The 20,054-nt window shown below is 48.6% G+C and overlaps 1 long non-coding RNA gene across 1 annotated transcript in view; it reads right to left on the reverse strand.

Annotated features, from left to right (window-relative positions):
* The window catches only part of LOC126933635 (uncharacterized), a 36,008-nt gene extending 16,558 nt beyond the window's left edge, over window positions 1-19,450 (reverse strand). The window contains exon 1 of the long non-coding RNA XR_007718694.1: window positions 19,338-19,450. This is a non-coding gene — a long non-coding RNA (uncharacterized LOC126933635). The remainder of the gene's footprint in view (window positions 1-19,337) is intronic.
* Between the last annotated feature and the right edge of the window lie 604 nt (window positions 19,451-20,054).

The raw sequence follows: 20,054 nt of genomic DNA on the forward strand, positions 1-20,054 counted from the left end.
GCTTACATAGCCCATCACACCAGGCTCTTCTATGGGCACAGGCCAGGATAGGGGTTGTCCTGCCATGGGGATCAGTAAGTATAAGGCATCTGTCTTAGTCTGTTTGTACTGTTCTAACAAAACACCTTAGACTGGGTAATGTGTAAAGAACAGAAATTTATTTCTTACAGTTCTGGAGACTGGGAAGTCCAAGATCAAGGCACCAGCAGAGAGGTGAGGAAGCTCTCTCTTTTCAAGATGGTGCCTTGTTGCTGTGTCCTCACATGGTGGATGGTGGTGGAAGAGACTCCCTTCAACCTCAAGTCCTTTTACAAGGGTGTTAATGCCATTCGTGAAGGCACAGTCTTCATGATTTAATTACCTCCTAGAGGCCACAAACCTTAATACTGTTAAATCAGGGATTAAGTGTCAGCATGAATTTTGGAGGAGACACCATTATTCAAATCGTTGCTGCATCCTTTGCCGTTGGATACTCATTGTCCAGCTTATGATCTGAGAAACATTTTAGTCTTTGGAGAAAGGGGACCATTGTTAATGTTGCTCCAAGGCAGAAGACCTAAGATTCCTTGTAAAATGTTGATCTCAGAAGTTCATTTCACTCTTAAATCGTTTCAAAAGCTCCCATTCATCCCGGGATAGCCTGGTCTTCTCAGTGTAGCTTACAAGCCCCAGCACAATCCACCCTTTGCCACTCAAACAGAATCCTGCCACTCCACGTGCTCCCTGTCCCCCCCACAAGCTTGAATCAATTGCTGGATTCTGAGTAGGCCATGCTTGTTGGTTCTAATGCACCTCTGCACAAGCTGTTTCCTTCCCCAGAACACTCACATCCTTGTCTGTGTAAAAAATGTTTTTTTCATCTTCAAACACTCAACTCAAACTTTAGCTCTTCAATAATGTGGTAGAGGGTGATCATGGATGGAGGCCTAGAATGAAGTGTCCCTTTGGAGCTTTGCATCTCAACTTCTGTGAAATTATTAGAGGTAATCAGGGAAATAAATAGGCCAGGCACGGTGGTTTACGCCTTTAATCCCAACACTTTGGGAGGCTGAGGTGGGTGGATCGCCTGAGGTCAGGAGTTCAGGACCAGACTAGCCAACATGGTGAAACCCTGCCTCTACTAAAAATGCAAAGAAAATTAGCCAGGTGTCATGGGGCATGCCTGCAGTCCCAGTTACTCAGGAGACTGAGGCAGGAAAACCGCTTGATCCCAGGAGGCGGAGGTTGCAGTGAGACTAGATCACACCACTGTACTCCAGCCTGGGTGACAGAGTGAGACTTTGTCTCAAAACAATAAAAATAAATAAATACATAAATAAATGAACCTAAGTGTGTTTAATTGTCCAAGTCCAAGGTGAGTGCTCTAAATGTACACATATTTTAAGTGTATTCAACTGTTAAAGGGATGGCATGCAGAGCACAGATGCTTGAGTCTCTCCATCCAAAAATACAAAAGAACAAAAAGTAACAATTATTAAGGCATTTAAATAAAGTATCCCCTAAGCACGTGCCTAGGCTGTCCACTGATCCACCCCCATATAGGGGTGAGGAAGAGAGACTCAAATGTTTCTGGGGTGCTGGGACCATTCTGAAATCCACTGACCAGGATGTTCTAGGAAAATGAGTGGCTTCCACAGTCCCCTGCTTGATGTTTGCTTTATTGGGTGGGGTGAGGGCCTAGAAGCTGGTGGGAATGGGGGTGTTAACAGTGAAGGCCCCTCCTGAAGAAGGCAGAGGGGTCTCTCTAGCTTCTTTCCCTCCGAACAGCGCTCCCCACCCTCCCGCCCTGCCCTTCCCTGCCCTGCTTTGCCCTGCCCTGCCCTGCTCTGCCCTGCTGTTCCTGCCAGGCCCGCAATGAGCAGCTCATTGGCCTCCCTCTCTGGCTCTGCACAGAGCCAAGAAGGATGGGTCAGGCCTGCAGCTGAAGGGGAAACAAAAGCTGTTTTCATGAAAGACGGTATTGATTCTGTTTTCAAAAAGGACGAAACCCCACTTCTGAAATGAGTCACTGTGGGAAGGATTTGAAATGTGACATTTTCCTTTTCATCTCTTCTTTTCCTTCTGAAATTTCAAAGTTGAGCCTGGCAATGGAAGTAGGTAAAGATTTAACCAAGTAAGCCTGTAGAACATTGCTTCCCACTCCCCCGCCCTTTATTTATTAACTCTCAAGAACCATGTGGCACAAACAAAAGTGCTTGGGGTCTGAGTGCCAAAAGACCTGGATCGAGGTCCCAGGTTCACACGACCTGGAGGCTTTCTTCCTCCATGGGGCACCTGCAGTATCTCTGGGGGTGCCCAGCCCTTCTGGGGTCTCCAGCAGGCACCCCGATTCTGACCCATGCAGGGGGCAGGCAGTGAGCAGGAGGACAGGCTTATCTGGCTGAGGAGGCCGGCCCATGGCACCTGCTCATGCCAGGAGGCACATCTAAGACGCCCTGCAGCTCCACAGACCATTCCAGCCAGCTGGGGATGTGGGGGAGAGCAGAGTGGCCTCCTCCCCCGAGCTGTGTTTGTGGGGCTGTTTGATGTTTCCCTAAATAGGTATCAGATTGAACATTTTGAAAGATCCCACCTTATGTAAGTGTTACCCTTTAAAATAGAAACTCTACTTCATATTATTTTCAGCTTTCTATGAAATAAGCCTCAGATCCCTCCAAGAGCCCTTTGTCTAAGGAAGAGGGGACTGGGGGTGGGAAGGCCGAGGTCCAGGGAGATTGAGGTTGTTTGTCTGTTTTTAGAATCACAGACTCCCCAGGCTGGGAGGAACCACACAGTCATTTCCAATAGTCCTCTGGCCCCATGGGATGGTCTCAGGACCATCCTTGAAACTGAGAAGGAGAAGGGCCTGCTCCCACTCTAGTAAGTTAGAGTTAGGTTCCCATGGCCTAGGGGTATATTGGCCTCTTTGTACACAACCAGCAGGATTCTCGCTGCTATGGGCTGCGGGTGCACAGACTCTGCTCTCACCATCTTTATCTGCACTGGGCTCGAGCTCTCTAACCTCACCACTGCCACCTCCTCATCCCTCTGCAGGGATGTGCTGGCACTTCCCTCTGCCCTGCTCCCACACTGTAAACCCACAATGCCAGGCAGATGGCAGGGGCTTAATCAATACTTGCTGGGCTGAATCAGCCCATGCACTGACTAGCCTGCCCAGTTTCAAAGCCTCTCCGTGGCACTTCCCAGCGTGCCCGCCTCCTCTGAACCCCCCGTGCCTGGTTAGCACTTCTAACTGCTTCTAAGCTTTGTCCCGCCATCAAGCTTCCAAGAGCTTTGCCACCAGCCGAGCACAGAAGAAGCTCCAGAGCCCCCTAAATCCCAGTCAATTTCAAACAGGAAAAGCCTCCATCTGGTGCCCCTCTTGGAAGACATGAGACTTCTTACCTTTCTTGCTTGGCTCCAGGCAGAGGATACCTGGGGATACCTTCACACACCACCTCTCCCGCCCAACCCTGCCTACGTCTACTCCCAAGAGGTGGCCAGGTGTGTGTGCATCTGAGACACTTGCCTGCTCTTTTCCTCTCTGACTGTCGGGTGACCCCTTGACCTTGCCATCACAGGGTGTCTGACCCAGGGGGATTCTGGCTGCTGTGCTCTCATGCTGCTGTTAGGATTCACTGCAGGGCGTGTGAGTCACATGACCAGGGAGGGGAACAGCAGAAAGGAGTCGACTGTGGTTTGGCTGTGTCCCCACCCAAATCTCATCTTGAATTGTAGCTCCCATAATCCCCATGTATTGTGGAAGGGACCCGGTGAGAGATACCTGAAAACATGCAGTTTCCCCCATACTGTTCTCACGGTGGTGAATAAGTCTCTCAAGATCTGATTGTTTTATAAGGAGTTTCCCCTTTCCTTTGGCTCTCATTCTCTTCTCTTGTCTGCCGCCATGTGAGACGTGACTTTCGCCTTCTGCCATGATTGTGAGACCTCCCCAGCCACGTACAACTGTGAGTCCATTAAACCTCTTTTTGTTTATAAATTACCCAGTCGTGGGCTTTGTCAGTAGTGTGAAAACTAATACAGAGCCCTTACCTCACACTCAGTCAGGGCACTGCCCCAGCACCTGCCTTTCTTGACTATGAGTCAATGCAAGGAAATGTGCATCCCAGAGGGCTCGACAGAAAACCAGAGGGATGAAGACAGAAGCAGGAGGAGCTTCCAATTTGACTCCCAGTCCTAGCCCCTGCCTGGCTGAGATACCCTGAAAACAATTTCAGCACTCCCCTGCCTCAGTTTCTCTGTCTGCAACAGGGGAGCACAGAGAACTTTTCAGATGGCTGAAGTATGGCTGGCTCATGCTGTCTTCTGTCCTCAGATTGACCCCAATTGGCCCATCATCCATGGGGAGGTCTGTGTAATGAGTTTTTTACCTCCTAATAGGAACGCTCTTCCAACAGGACTATCTGTGCCCTTGAACTGCTCTTCCTGAGCCCTTTTTGGCAGTGCCATGTGATAGGTGTAGACCATCTTTCCCCTGGAGCATGTGCTCTGTGAGGCCCCCAGTGTGTTCACGGCTCTGTTCACAGGACCTAGAAGAATACCTCGTGCACACTGGGTGCTCAATACATATTTGTTAATGGAATAGGTGGGGCTTCCTGATGGAGCAGTCACCGTCCTTGGGTTGGCTGGGGGCTGTCCTGATCACCCACCTCAAGCTCAACTGTAGAGAAAACCAAACCAGCCCCAGTGAACTCAGGCCTCAAGGGGTTTCCAGCAGTGGGGCCAGATGACTACATAGAGAGCTAGAAAACAGGTGTCAGAGAGAGGTGCCTCCCCAGCAGTGCGCAGCTCTCGGGAAACACGAAGCAAGGTGTCAGGGAGGGGGTGGAAAGGGACCGGATGTGGAGGAAGGGCGGGCTGTGTTCAGGCAACACGTTTGTGGGTGGTGTCCAGGTGCCAGGTTGCACGTGTCCTGTGGCTGCCACAAAAAACACCATAAACTTGGTGGCTTGCAGCAACAGAAAGGCACAGCCTCACAGTTCTGGGGGCCAGAAGTCCAAAGGCAATGTGTCATCCGGGCCAGTCCTTTCTGGAGGGTCTGGCGGAACACCCGCTTCATGTCCCTCTCCTTTCTTCTGGAGCTTTCTGGCAGCCCTTGGTGTCCTTGGCTTGAGGACATCTCCCCAGCCTCGGCCTCTGTTGTCACATGGCCCTCTCCCTGGGTGTCTCTGGGTCCCTGTGTCTTTACATGGCCTTCTTATAGATCATTAGTCATTAAATTTAGGGCCCACCCCAACTGGTACAACCTCATTTTAACTTGATTATACCTGCAAAAACTCTATTTGCAAATAAAGTCACTGTCACAGGTACCAGGGATTAGGATCCCAACAGGTCTTTTGAGGGGAACACAGTCCAAGCCACAACACAGCCACAGCAGGTAGAAGGAACCGTGTGGGCAAAGAGCCCTGAGGCTGGGAATGTCCCCAGGCGTTGGAGAGCATGAGAAGTCTGCTGTGGCTGGGGCACAGGGAACTGGGAGACAACGATGAGGATGGACAGGTAAATGGGGGAGATTATAGAGAACCTTGAGTTCTCAGTTAACAGATCTGAACTTTCTCAGCAGGTAAGGGGGAGCCACAGAAAGGTTTTTTTGTAGTTGTTTGTTTGTTTTGAGATGGAGTCTTGCTCTGTCACCTAGACTAGAGTGCAGTGGAGCAATCTCAGCTCACTGCAACCTCCGTCTCCTGGGTTCAAGTGATTCTCCTGCCTTAGCCTCCTCGGTAGCTGGGATTACAGTTGCCTGCCACTATGCCAGGCTAATTTTTGTATTTTTAGCAGAGACAGGATTTCACCATGTTGGTCAGGCTGGTCTCGAACTCCTGACCTCAAGTGATCCACCTGCCTCGGCCTCCCAAAGTGCTGGGATTACAGGCATGAGCCACTGCGCCCGGCCCACAAAAGGTGAGATGTGTAGAAGAAAGATCACTCCAAGGCAGGCAATGAGGAGTGTGGAGCGGACGGGGCCGCATGACTCTGGGAGACCCATTGGGAAGCTGTCGAGGCAGCACAGACAGCAGGGCGGGAGTGGTGGGGAGGGAAGGAGGCCAAGTGCAGGAGAAACAGAAACCAACATAGTGTTGTTTGGGGCAAGGGGGAGGAAATTATGTGAAAAAAAGACCCTCAATAGGATGGGATGATGCTTAATCTGATAGAACGGTGGCATTTATATTTCAGATCTTTTTTTTTTTTTTTTTTTTTTTGAGTTGGAGTCTCCCTCTGTCACCCAGGCTGAAGTGCAGTGGTGTGATCTCAGCTCACTGCAACCTCCATATGCCAGGTTCAAGAGATTCTAGTGCCTCAGCCTTCCGAGTAGCTGGGATTACAGGTGCCCACCACCACACCCAGTTAATGTTTGCACTTTTAGTAGAGACAGGGTCACATCGTGTCGGTCAGGCTGGTCTCAAACTCCTGGCCTCAGGTGATCCGCCTGCCTCAGCCTCCCAAAGTGCTGGGATTGTAGGTATGAGCCACTGCGCCTGGCCACATTTCAGATCTTGATTCTGTGTTTGTTCAGTTCTGAGGCTTATGCCTTTGAGAAGGTCCAGGCAGAGCATGCAGCCCAGGTCACCCTCAGGTCATGATGGCTTTCAGCATGGCTCCTGGTTGCTGTGGTAGAAGAAGGGGAGCCCTGAGGGGACAGAGCTGCAAATCTCCACATCTCTAATGGCACCAGCTCCCGTCATGGCGGAGTTGGGGTGGTGAGGGGTGCCATAGGGCCCAGGAGCCCCACTTTGGGGTCACAGTCTCTGGGTTGAATAGTCAAGGCCTGATGATCCAGGGGATCCTGTCAGCTTTGGGGGATCAGTGAGAGGCCAGCCCTGGCCACTCGGGGTGGAGGGGAGAGGCCATTCCTGGGTAGACAGCTTCCTCCTGGTAAGTGAGCCACACAGGCCATAGCCATGCATCCGCCATGCCTGTGGTGGCTGCCAGCTGAGCCTCACACACATGCCCCAGAGGCAGGGGCTGGAAACTGGGGGCATCCTGTCCACCCCCAGCCACCTGGTTCTCCTTCCCCATGTGCCCCCCTCCTCTCCCCTGCAACTGAACGGTCCTCACGGTGGCACCCTCACACTGGCCTTTCTCTCTAGGTATGGGGGAAATCCAGCTGAACGTAATTCCCTGCACAGCAAGTTGGGCTGATTGACTCATTATTCTCAAAAAGGCAGAACAGACTACGGACATGGGGCCTGAGAGAAAGTGAGAGGCAGAGAGACATAGCAATGGGAAGGGCGATTCACCAGCCCTGCCTCCTGCGTCCACAGGTAGGGGGCTAAGGGGCTCTTGCCCCATTTAGAATGTGCGCCCCAGCCCTGTAGACTCTCCTCTGTGCCCGTAACCCTACCCACTTACTCATTCATGAAATAACCTAACCTAAAGCACCTACAATGTGCCAGGTCCTGTTCCAGAGACTAGGGACACAGCAGTGAACAAGACAGGCAGGTGTCCCCTGTGCGGCTCTCACTCGGTGGGAGTCGTCAGAGCCAAGTCTACAGAAGAATGAACACCGTCAGACAGATCAGGCAGTGGGCAGCAGTGTGAAGAAAACTAAGCAGGGTGACACGGTAGAGAGGGACTGGGGGGCAGGTTTGCGGGGTGCTTCTGACCTGGGTAATCAGAGCAGTCCCCTCTTAAGAGATGACATTTGAGAGGTGGCCTAGATGAGACGTAGGCCCCCGCTACACACAGATCTGGGGCACAGAGAATAGCAAGTGCAAAGGCCCCAAGAAACGAAGAAGCTTGGCAGGACTGAGGAGCAGAAGGGAACCAGGAAGAACAGAAGGAGATGAGGTCAAAGGTCAGAGGTCAGAAAGGGAGTGGGGTAGGTCTTCTAGCTGTGAAAAGATTTTGCATTTTGTTTTAAAAGCAACAAGAAGCCACTGGCGGGTTTCATTCAGGAGGATTGTTCAATGGGAATTAATCTTTTTGATAAGCTAACTCTGGAGGCTGAACAGAACATGAACACAGAGGGGGCTTGAGGGGGGTTGTATGCGGGTGCAGAATCAAAACAGAGAGGCCCTTTAGGAGGCCGGTGGAGGCTGGTGAGTGGGGTGAGCAGTGATAGGACTTCAGCGTGGGATGGTTGAATTGATGTAGTGAGAAATGGCCAGGTCTGGAGCGTATTTAGGAGGTAAGGTTAACGGAACTTGCTGATGGATCAGATTTGGGGAATGAGGCATATAGTGGATTAAATAGCATCCCCCCCACCCAGATTCACATCTACCCAAAACCTCAGAACAAGGCCTTCTTTGGAAAAGGGTCTTTGCAGATGTAATTAAGATAAGGTCGTACTGGATTAGGGTGGGGCCAAGATGCCACCTCAGCTCCTGGCACATCTTCCGAATTCCAGACAGGAAAAGTCAGGAAGGGACAAGAGCCAGGTTAGCCCCCTTTGCTCTTTTTCTTTATATTTTTTTTTTTTTTTTTTTTTTTTTGAGACAGGGTCTTGCTCTGTCGCCCAGGCTGGAGTGCAGTGGCACCATCACAGCTCACTGCAGCCTCAACCTCCCAGGCTCAAGGGAGCCTCCCACCCCAACTTTCTGAGCACCCGAGTAGCTAAGACTACAGGCATGTGCTAGCACGCCCGGCTAATTTTTGCATTTTTTAAATAGAGACAGGGTTTCACCATGTTGCCCAGGCTGATCTCAAACCAACCCCTGGGCTCAAGCAGCCCTCTTGACTAGCCTCCCAAATTGCTGGTATTATAGACGTGAGCCACCTCACCTGGGCTTTCGCTGTTTTTTTTTAAATGAGAAGAGCCAAGTCCTCCCAGGAGCCCCCAGTTCACTCCCTGTTATGTCTCATTGGCCAGAGCCGTGCCACGTGGCCACCCACACCTGCACTACACAAGAGGCTGAGAAAGTGGGACTGCTGCCTCTCCAGCCCTGAGACCAGGGTGTGGAAGGGGAAACGACGGGAACGAAGGTTGGCTCATCTGTCCTATAGTCTGCCACAAGCACGACTATGGCCAGGAGCCTTCTCCCTGAATGTGTTGGCTTCTTTTCAAAGTTCCTCCTCCCCCAAATTATCCCACAACAAACTTGCAAGGCAGAAAGATTATACATGATTCATTCTAGTTTGACAGGTGAGGGAACTGAGACCTGAAGCTCAGAAAGGACGTGCCCACAGTCACAAAGAGTCCACGGCGGGGCCAGCCCTGCCCACAACGTGCCCAATAAAATATATAATCCTCCAAGACATATCATCGTTTCTAATATACAACCTTGCACGGGAGCAGGTATGATAGTGGGCGGGCTCCTCCCAGCTTGGAAAGACCAGCGACGGGGAACTGAGGGCAGCAGCCCTGCTCCATTCCACAGAGGGATTTAGTCCAGGCATTTGCTGCCGCTTGATAGGCTAAGTGCTTAATTGAATTAGTGCAAATTCCTGCTGTCGCTGTGAGTTTGAGTTGTCTATGTCATAGGCTGACTTGGCAGATCAGAGAGGCAAAGGCAGGAGAGGCAGCAGTGAAGACTCACGGAAACTCTCTCTGCGCTGAGGGAGGCCTTTGCTCAGCGTGTCCTCATGAGTGCTCTTGGTCTGGCATTAGGCTCCAGGCAGGGCTGGGCGCAGAGGGCTTGGTGGGTGCCTGGTGAGGCCCAGGCCGCTGCCCAGCTACTCCAGACCACTCCCACATGATCCTTTCTGGTCTGCGAGGTCGGGGCAATGCCACCTGCTTGGCCTGGCAAAGTCAAGCAAGGAGCTCAAAGGCACTCTGCCAGTGGGTAAGGGGGAGTGGCTCCATTAGATGTTTGGGTCTGCATGCTGCGGCTCCCAGGTGGGAAGAGGCTTCTCTCATGCCCCTGGCCAGCCTCCAGCCCAGCCTGGCCAGCAAAAGCTTCCCTGCATAAGGACAAGAAAGGATTCAGAGGACAAAGGGGACTCAAAACTTATTATCTAAATATCCTCAGAGAGCATGGTGCCTTGCCCTTGACCCTACTAAGAAGAGAAAGTGACTTTTCTGTTCACGACGTTGCACAAAGATTGGCTGGTTTACACCTTGGTCAGACCATGCTAACCTTGACTTTGGGGAGGAGTTCATGTAAAAAAATCACTGGAGGTAGGCTGGGCATGGTGGCTCACACCTGTAATCCCAACACTTTGGGAGGCTGAGGTGGGCAGATCACAAGCTCAAGAGATCGAGACCATCCTGGCCAACATGGTGAAACCCAATCTCTACTAAAAATACAAAATAAAAATATTTTGTATTTTAAAAATAAAAATACAAAACTTAGCTGGGCATGGTGGTGCCCATGTAGTCTCAGCTACTCGCAAAGCTGAAGCACGAGAATCGCTTGAACCTGGGAGGCGGAGGTTGCAGTGAGCCAAGTGAGCACCACTGCACTCCAGGCTGAGATGGAGAGTGAGACTCCATCTCAAAACAACAACAACAAAAATCACTGGACATTGTCATTTCTTAACCAATTCTTTTTTTTTTTTTTTTTTTTTTTTTTGAGACGGAGGCTTGTTCTGTCACCCAGGCTGGAGTGCAGTGGCACAATCTCAGCTCACTGCAACCTCCGCCTCCCAGCTTCAAGCGATTCTTCTGCCTCAGCCTCCTGACTGGCTGGGATTACAGGTGTGTGCCACCACACCCAGCTACTTTTTTTTTTTTTTTTTTTTTTTTTTGTACTTTTAGTAGAGACAGTATTTCACTATGTTGGCCAAGCTGGTTTCAAACTCCTGATCTCAGGTGATCTACCGGCCTTGGCCTCCCAGAATGCTGGGATTACAGGCGTGAGCCACTACACCCAACCTTGTTAACCAATCCTTATTTCCTGGGCACACAGTGGGACCACGTTTCCCACCCTCCTCCACAGTTAGGTGGGGTCCATGCAATTAAGTTCTGACCAATGGAATAATGTGTTAACCACTGAGATGTGGGGTTGCTTATTCTAGCAATAAGACCATCCTGAGTTAGTAACAGTGACATCTGGGAGTTCCAAGTGGGAACCACCCAACTTCACAAACTCCATCATTTTTTGAGAGGCACTAGGGTATAGAGGCTTTGAAGTAAGGTGTGGCTGGATTCATATCTTTGTTTTGCCACTTACTAGCTGTGTGACCTCAGGCAAGTTACTTAACCTCTCTGAACCCATTTCTCCATATGTAAAAAGGGAAAAATCTAACACTCGCAAGGGTGTTGTAAAAATTCAGTTAGTTAATGCACATAAAGGGCTTAGCATGAAGCCTGGCATGGAGATGAGCCTATAAATAGTAGTTGGTGTGATTTTATTGAATTGAAAATAGTTTAAAAGATGAATTAGTTTAAAACTTTTATCTGCCTATTTAAAATTGTATGATTTGTTTCATAAATAGCATGAATGGAAACTGAGACAAAAGCAAGCGATCGCTCAGCTTCCTTAAAACCCTGGACTAGGTCACCAGACTGGAAGTTCAAAATAAACTGATTTAGAAGCAGCTTATCCTGAGTCGTCCAGAGAGGCAGAGCAGGGAGCTTGGCTCTGTAACTGGATTGAGGGCAGCCTGATCCCGGCCAGCTCCACGCTGTGGGCGGTGGAGTTGTTGGAGGACACGACGGGTGGCCAAGGTCACTGAGACAGTCCCTTATGGACAGGAAAGTGTCCACTCTCTGGACTGATCCGTTCAGTCTTGACTTCACAACAGCTCCGGTTCTCTAGCCTTGTGACTGTGCTGCCACTGTGTGTCATTTGAGCCATGCTGATGGGCCGGTGGTGATATCTCTGTGGTTTTGATTTACATTTCCCGGATGGCTAATGATGACGGACATATTTTCATGTGCTTATTTTCCATCTCTATATCCTCTTCTCTCAAACGTCTTTTACCCATTTTCTAACTGAACCGTTTGGGGGGTTTTTACCTGTTGAATTTTAAGAGTTCTTTCTATATTCTAGATAGTAGTCCTTTGTTGGACACATGGCTTGCAAACACTTTCTCCCAGTTTGCAGTTTGTCTTTTCACCATTTTAACAAGGTCTGTCACAGTTTTCATTGTGACGAGGTTCACTTTATCAATGTTTCGCTTCTGTTGTCGAGTCTAAGGGCTCTTTGCCTACCCCTAGACCAGTGGAGCTCCTCCACACACAACATAACCCCACCTCACATTCATCCACGAACCTCTGCTGGGTGGCCACTTTGTGCCCTGCCCCACATCCCCGGCTGGACAGTGGTCCCCAGTTTCCTCTTGAAGGCCTACTCCCCCTGAGCGCTAAGAAGAGCATCTAAGTGGTCAATTCAGCCCCAGGTAGCCTCAGCCCAGACCCCAAACCCACTAGTAGCTAACTATGCCAGAGGCTCGGGTTCCAGAAGAGGGCTTCCATCACTGGGGGACTCCCAGCTCCTTGTGCTCTGCAGGGAATGCCAAACGCCTGTTGGGTTTGGAGTCTGGGGACTCTCAACAACGGCTTATGTCTAAAGAGTCTGATCCCTCACTGTGATCCTGGAATCCCAGACCTGTTTCTCTCTAGACAGCAACCAAAGGAACCCTAAGTGAAGGGCAAACAGAAGGACAATTCAAGCATTTGTGGATTGCTTTCTCTGCTGGGACTTTGGATTCCGGGACTTAGCTACATTGTAGAGACTTTTTAAAAACTCTTAATTAGTCATCTCAGCTGCTGTTCCCCCTGGTGCTGGTAAGATTTGTCCTGGAGCAAGAATAGCTCATTCCAGCTGCTCTGAGGCATAACACAGGCAGCTTGGCCCTTCTCCCATCCAAGTGAAGTTTAATTAGTTTCTACTCACAAACAATTAATGTCTAATTATTCATTAACCCCTGCTGGCTACTTTATTCCTGAGCCCAAATCCTCTCCATTCTGGGACAGTAATTTGGGTATGACTTCATTTATTAGGCCCCTGGTTGACTTTGAATGTCTGGCAATGTTCTTGGCTAACCCAAGGAGACCTTTCCCAACACAAAGACTCCAGATTCATCCACCCCTATTCTGGGCGATAATCGGTGAAAATTTATCCTAAATTTAGCCAGTGAGGGCAGCACCGGAGAAGACTTAGATTTGGCAGGGTGGTTGTTGCAGGGAAGACCTAGGCAGGTCCTGACTCTGGATTAAACCCAAGTCAGGGCTGGGAGGAGCTTAAAGAGCACTCTGCCCAGGCCTTGCTGTTCAGTGGAGAAACTGAGGTCTGAAATGGCAGGGATCAGGTGCCTGCCAAAGCTTAGGAGCAAGGCGCTTAGATTTTGAGAATCTAAACATAATCTCTTACGAGATAAGACGCAAATTAAAAAAAAAAAGACTGTCCAGAGAAAGGCATATATCTGTTGACAGTCAAAACCCTGCAGAAATGATGGACTCAGGCCCCCGGAGGCATCTTTGCAATCTAGGTTATGAAGCCATACACTTTACAAAAAAAAGTTGTTTTAACTTTCAAATAATAAAAACTACCATAAATAATATTTTAAAATAAATTAAAAAGTAAGAAAGACGTATGGAACATATAAAAGACAAAGGTTAATATCCCTGATGAATAGGAGCTTCCAAAAATTAGAGAAGGACAGACGATCCCACTTAAAAATGGGCAAAATGGCCTTAAACATATAAAAACCTACTTCACCTTACTCATAACAGGAGAGATGCTCACTAAAACTACTCTGAAATACTATTTTTCACCTATAAAGACATTGGCCAAAATCCAAAGGTTTGACATCACACACTTTCGAACAGGCTACAGTTATCATTATATGTGGCTGGTAGTAATGAAAAATGTCACAACCCCATGAAAGATAATATTCAGGAAAACTGCATATGCATTATCGTTTGTCCCAACAATTCCATTTTTCGGAATCTATTCCAAAGGTACACTGACTGGCAAATACAAAAATTAGCCGGGCATGGTGGCGGGCACCTATAATCTCAGCTACTTGGGAGGCTGAGGCAGGAGTATCACTTGAACCCAGGAGGTGGAGGTTGCAGTGAGCCAAGATTGCGCCATTGCACTCCAACCTGGGCAACAAGAGTAAAATTCTGTCTCAAAAAAAAAAAAAAAAAAAGAAAAGAAAAAGAAAAAGAACCACAATGGATTAAAGTGCACCAAACGTACTTAAATTCATGAGTTTATAATGATATCAAACAAAGCAAAACTTTATTTTCCACTTTTGGAAGATTCAAGAAAACTAACTTATTACCTGAAAAACTGAAAAATAAAGGGAGGCAAGCATTTATTCTGCCTGTCCTGTATGAATTGGACCTCAAGATATTCAGATCATAAATGAGAAAAAATTTCATTTTAGAGCTATTAACTAATCAATAAAGAAGGAATGGTAGAACTAGAATGTCACCATTTTGCAACCCTTAATAAATGAAAAAATAAAGATAAGAATCAACAGTAATGTTTACTCCATGAAAAGAGGGACAGGCAGGTGGTATGTACCATCTGAACACCACCTTTAATGCAGTCTTGTCATAAACATAGAACCTGAGTCTGATCAAGTCTCTAATCTTACTACGTACTGGTTTAAAATAAATACAGGGAATAGCATGGTTAAAGGACACCATGGGAGACAATAACCAAAATCTAGACTCTAAGAAACCCTACAGGACATACCACTCAGTGTCTTTAAATATTTATATAACAGAGAAAGAGAGAGAGGAATATTTAAGAGATAGAGCAACTAATCACGGTTTACTTTTGAATCTCAATTCTAACAAACAAGCTGTAATTCCAATAACAAAACCTTTATAAGACAAATCAAGGAAAAGGGAGTTCTGCTAAAACACAACATGTGTGTTCCTAAAAATCCTTGCACTGTACAAAATTGCACAATAGGAACCATGAGGCTTATGGGAAAATGGAGTTAGGGGAACAACGTTCGAAACCTTTATCAGTGACACATTCGAAAAAGAGAGAGAAGTGCTAATAAAAGAGGCAGCGCAGTTTTACACATGTTAAGTGGTTAAGAAAAGCATAGATGCTGCGGCCAGGCGTGGTGGCTCACGCCTGTAATCCCAGTGCTTTGGGAGGCCAAGGTGGGCAGATTACAAGGTCAGGAGATCAAGACCATCCTGGCTAACACGGTGAAATTCCGTCTCTACAAAAAAATTAGTCAGGCATTGTGGCAGTCACCTGTAGTCCCAGCTACTCGAGAGCCTGAGGCAGGAAAATGGCATGAACCTGGGAGGTGGAGCTTGCAGTGGTGCCATCTCGGCTACCACTGTTTTGCTACCTTAGCAAGAAAGTATATTTAAAATGCCTGGATTTGGCCGGGCGTCACGCCTGTAATCCCAGCACTTTGGAAGGCCGAGGCGGGCGGATCACAAGGTCAGGAGATCGAGACCATGGTGAAACCCCGTCTCTACTAAAAATCGCAGTGGCAGCGCCTGTAGTCCCAGCTACTCTCGGGAGGCTGAGGCCAGAAATGGCATGAACCTGGGAGGTGGAGCTTGCAGTGAGCCGGTGCCACTGCACTCCGGCTGGGCGACAGTTTTGACTACCGTTAGCAAAAAAATAAAAATAAAATTTAAAATGCCCTGGATTTATCCTTGGGAACAGTGGGTCACCTGTCAGGGAAGAATGAGTGAGCCAAGATGGCACCACTGCACTCCAGCCTGGGCGACAGAGCAAGACTCCGACTCAAAAAATAAAATAAAAAATAGAAAATAGAAAAGCATAGGTGCTGCAATAAACATAACACTTAACCCTCAAAAAGCCCAGGAGATTGCTCATGCAAGTCAAGTCTTACAGCTTGTGAGTTATCGTGAAGTGATGGAAGGAGGGCGATCTGGAATCTGATGGAAAGTTGTAACAACAGATGTGGATGTGTGTGACTCATGATCATGCTGTGAATTGGGGTAACTAGTAGGTGTTTGAGGGCTGTTTGTGTATTCAGTAAGGGCTGGTCCGGTTCTCACTGCTGAGCAGGAATTTCCCCTTCTCAGCACCCTGCCTGATGATCCTGAACCCCTGGATCGATGAGCAAAAGCCTTAGAGAATGCAAACCCGTCTATGGACTCTTGGGGAGTCCACGGAATGGGGGTGCTCTGCCTGTTGCTAAATCAACCTTTCCAAACATGTCCATGCCTAGAAGCTGGAGACCCCATCCACACTCCAGTACTAGGGATTCTTCCTGGGCAGTGATAACCAAATCCATCTCTCATAGCAGATGAGTGTATCTCGCTGCCCAAGGCCAGCACAGAAGCACCTCAAACTCAGCAGATCCCTGCCTGAATTCCATCTCCCTTTAATCCAGCCCCCACCTCTCCTCCAGCTTCCTCATTTGTGGTCATAGCTTTCCATCCCCAGGGAATGGTAGATTTCCTCAGGGTCTTTCAGCCTCCTCTCTGACTCCCTTCTTGGACATACCCAACTGCATGCACACATGCCTGCTAATAAAGACAGATCACAAAATTCTTTTTTTTTTTTTTGAGACAGAGTCTTGCTCTGTCGCCCAGGCTTGAGTGCAATGGCGCGATCTTGGCTGACTGCAACCTCAGCCTCCTGGGTTCAAGTGATTCTTCTGCCTCGGCCTCTCGAGTAGCTGGGACTACAGGCATGTGCCACCACACCTAGACAATTTTTTGTATTTTCAGTAGAGACGGGGTCTCACTGTGTTAACAGGATGGTCTCGATCTTCCCACAAATTACAAAATTATGTGAATTCTACCCCCTCCCCCAGTGTTCTCACATTTCTCTCCTTTACTCCTTTATTCCTGCTCCTTTAGTTCAAGTCATCATTTCTCCCTGCACCATTTTAATCTCCTTTTGTTTTCACTTTCCCCACTTCCAATCCAATCCAGTCTCCTTACAATCAATGGGATTTTAATACAAATCTGTTACTCCCCCGTTTAAAATCTCCCCTGGGTCTGCTGTTTCCAGTCTCCTAGAGGACAAGATCTACATTCCTTTGTGCCACTTAAGCATCATCAGTTCTTCTTGGACTCGTAGCCTCCCCATTTTTTCCTGCCCCTGGGGGTCTGCTCACCTGTGCCCTTTGGTCTGATGCCCATGCTAGGCAAAGGGAATGGAGTGGCCACGATTCTTACCTGTTAAAATCCTTCACATCCTCCAAGGCCTATTTCCAATGATATCTACCCCAGAAAGCATTCCTTATCTCTTTTTCTTCCCACCCTCAACCAAAACCTCTGCCCCTCTCCCTGTCCACAGCCCCTTGACACAAACCACCTTCCACTTTGCAGGTAGTCATTTGTATCCTGGATGTCTGCCCACCCAAGAGGCCATGACTTTGCAAAGGCAAGGCAAGGGCTATGCTGGATCTCCCACTCTGCTTCCTCCTCATCATCCAAGAAGAGGTCCTGCCGGCCCTGGCTCCCTGGACGTGGGCTTCCAGTGGGCTATCACAGCCATTTCCAGGGTAGCAAACTCCCTGGACTGGACGTGGGGTGACTGCCGCTGAGGAGAGGCGGGCCCCAGGGTGAAGGACCTTGCTGAGCCTCCTCTCAGTTTGGTTTGCCAGGCCCTTTCCAAGCACTCTGCTGGATTCTGGGGGTACTGATCTTTGGAAATGTCAGTCCTGGAGGCTGAGCCGTTCCCCAGAGTCCCAGAGGCCCCCCGCCAACTACTTTATTGAAGGACAAGGCAGTAGGCAGGAGTGCTGGGAAATGTGGTTTGCTTGGTGTGCCTTCCTGTACACCCACCTCTCCCTGCACCTGGTTCTATTTGTATCTGAGCTTCTCAAACTGCAATAATGATGCAGCCTCGCTGGCTTCTGGAAGCTGGGAGCTGTTGCCAAGCACTCTTCAGTGTGCTCTCTACTTCCAGTGGGAATGTTGGCAGATCCTGCAGGGCCTACAGCCTCATCCAGTTTGCAAGTGCTCTATAGACAAACCCAGATCCCCCTGCCCCGCCACTTCTCCCAAGGTAAATACTGGAGATGTGTGAGTGTCCCCAAGATCTGAATTGCACCAGAGGAGGAATTCCTGGGCCCAGCTAGTGCTTCCAGGAGGGGGGCTGGGTGATACCTAAGTGACAGAGGGAAGCAATATGTGGCCCTAGCCCCCCCCACAAAGTCTAGCATTTGAAATGTGTTAAAAGTATGATCTCTGACAAATTAATTTATTTTCACTTCTATTTTGTTATCTGTAATACGAGGATAGTAATAGCATTTTATTCATAAGGTAGTTATAAAGATTAAATGTCATTTCACTCCTACTAGGATGGCTGTAATTTTAAAAAAAGACAAATAACAAATGTTGGTGAGGATGTAGAGAAATTAGAACCTTGGTGCATTGCTAGCTGAAAGATAAAATGGTGCAGCGCTACCAAGAACGGTTTAGCAGTTACTCAAAAAGTTAACCATAAAGTTATCATGTGAGGCAGCAATTTTACTCCTAAGGATATACCCAACGGAACTGAAAACATATGTTCACACAAAAACAGAATATTCATAGTGGTATTATTGATAATTGCCCCAAAGTAGAAACAGCCCCAAATTGCTATTAATTGATGAATGGTTAAACAAAATGTGTATATCCATAAAGAGGAATGAAGAACTGATAGATGCTATAACATGCAAGAATCTTGAAAACATTATGTGAACTCAATTTTAATTATGTGGAAAACAAAAGAGCATGTACTGTATGAAACTATTTATATGAAATATCCGGAATAGGCAAATCCATGGAGACCAAAAGTAGATTAGCGATTTCCAGGAATCGGGGAGGAGTGAGCGGAGTGTGACTGCTCAAGGGTACAGGGTTTCTTTTTAGGAGTGATGGGAAAGTTCTGGAATTAGTGCTGGTGATAGCATAACCTTGTGAATATATTTTAAAAACTGAATTGTACACTTTAAAAGGGTAAGTTTTATGGTATTGAGTTACATCTCAATTTGTAAAAAGAACAAATTGATAACACACACAAACACACACACACACACACAAAATTAGATGTGCTAATGCCATTCCCGGCCCCCAGTAAGTGCTCCGTTAATGGGAGTTGGGAGGGTAACATTGGTGAGCCACTGCACTCAGGCACCATCTTTGGGTTTCCTGCTGAAGGGCTGCCCATCAGAATCAGCTGTTAAAGATATTTAACTTATGTTTTGCTACCTTAGCAAGAAAGTATATTTAAAATGCCCTGGATTTATCCTTGGGAACAGTGGGTCACCTGTCAGGGAAGAATGAGTGAGGTTTCTCTTCTCTGGCATCCACTCATCCACCCTATGGCAGTGGTTCAGGCCTAAATGTAGAGATAGTAGGACCCTGGGGAAAATGGGACAAGCGGACAGAGAAGGGCTCTAGCCCTTGAGGCTCTGGCACCTAAACCAGTGGCAGTCTCAAGAGCTGCTCTGGCTGGTGGCCTGCAACAGGACTGCTGGGGGGCACCTGGGGAGTACCAGGAGCAGTGGCCGTTGGGTAGGACCCATCTTGGCATCATGGCCCAGCAATGACTCACTCGGGTGATGCTCCATCTTCCCCAGTCTTCAGGGCATCCGGTGGGAAGAATCCTCATCGTTTCTATACCCAACAGTCATTTCCACCAGGCTTCTTGTCCCTGCGATAGAACATAACCCAGACGTGGGTGTCCACCAAGCTCCTAACAGGGGAGAGGAAAGCCTGGAGCATTTTGTTGAGCTCAGGCTTAGGGAAGCAGCACACCCTAGATTCTCAGATTCACTGGGGCTCCTGCTGCATCCCCCTCTCCATTCCCTCCACTCTCTCCACTCTGTTCCTTGTTCAGCCCATAATGGCCTCCCCAGGCCAATGGTCAGCCCCCAGTGTGATGCCCATCCAGCTTTCTTCCGCCCTGCAGGTGGACTCGCCCCCTGCTCCCGTCCCAACCCAGCTCAAAGCCCTTCTCGGCTTCCCCAGCATTCACTTGCCACGGCTGCCCTCCACACATCCCCTATTTCAGCAGCACTGCCCACAGGAAGGAGTTCAGCTTAAGTCACAAATACATCAAAATAACAAATGCGTCCTCCTTTCAGTCCGCCGAAAGCACCAGGCACCACGCCACTTCTGTCCCCGTTGTTCTTCACCTCGGAAGCCAGCTTCCCCCTGTCCACCTGCTCACGCCTCACTGTGGATGAGGACTGAGTGCCTGGCCTCTGCCAACCCCAGCCAGCAATATAGCTGAAGGAGCAGGAGGTTGTCTGCTCAGCCCAAGGAGGGA

The sequence above is a fragment of the Macaca thibetana genome, chromosome 13 (genome assembly GCF_024542745.1).
Source record: "Macaca thibetana thibetana isolate TM-01 chromosome 13, ASM2454274v1, whole genome shotgun sequence".
NCBI classification, from domain to species: Eukaryota; Metazoa; Chordata; class Mammalia; order Primates; family Cercopithecidae; genus Macaca; species Macaca thibetana.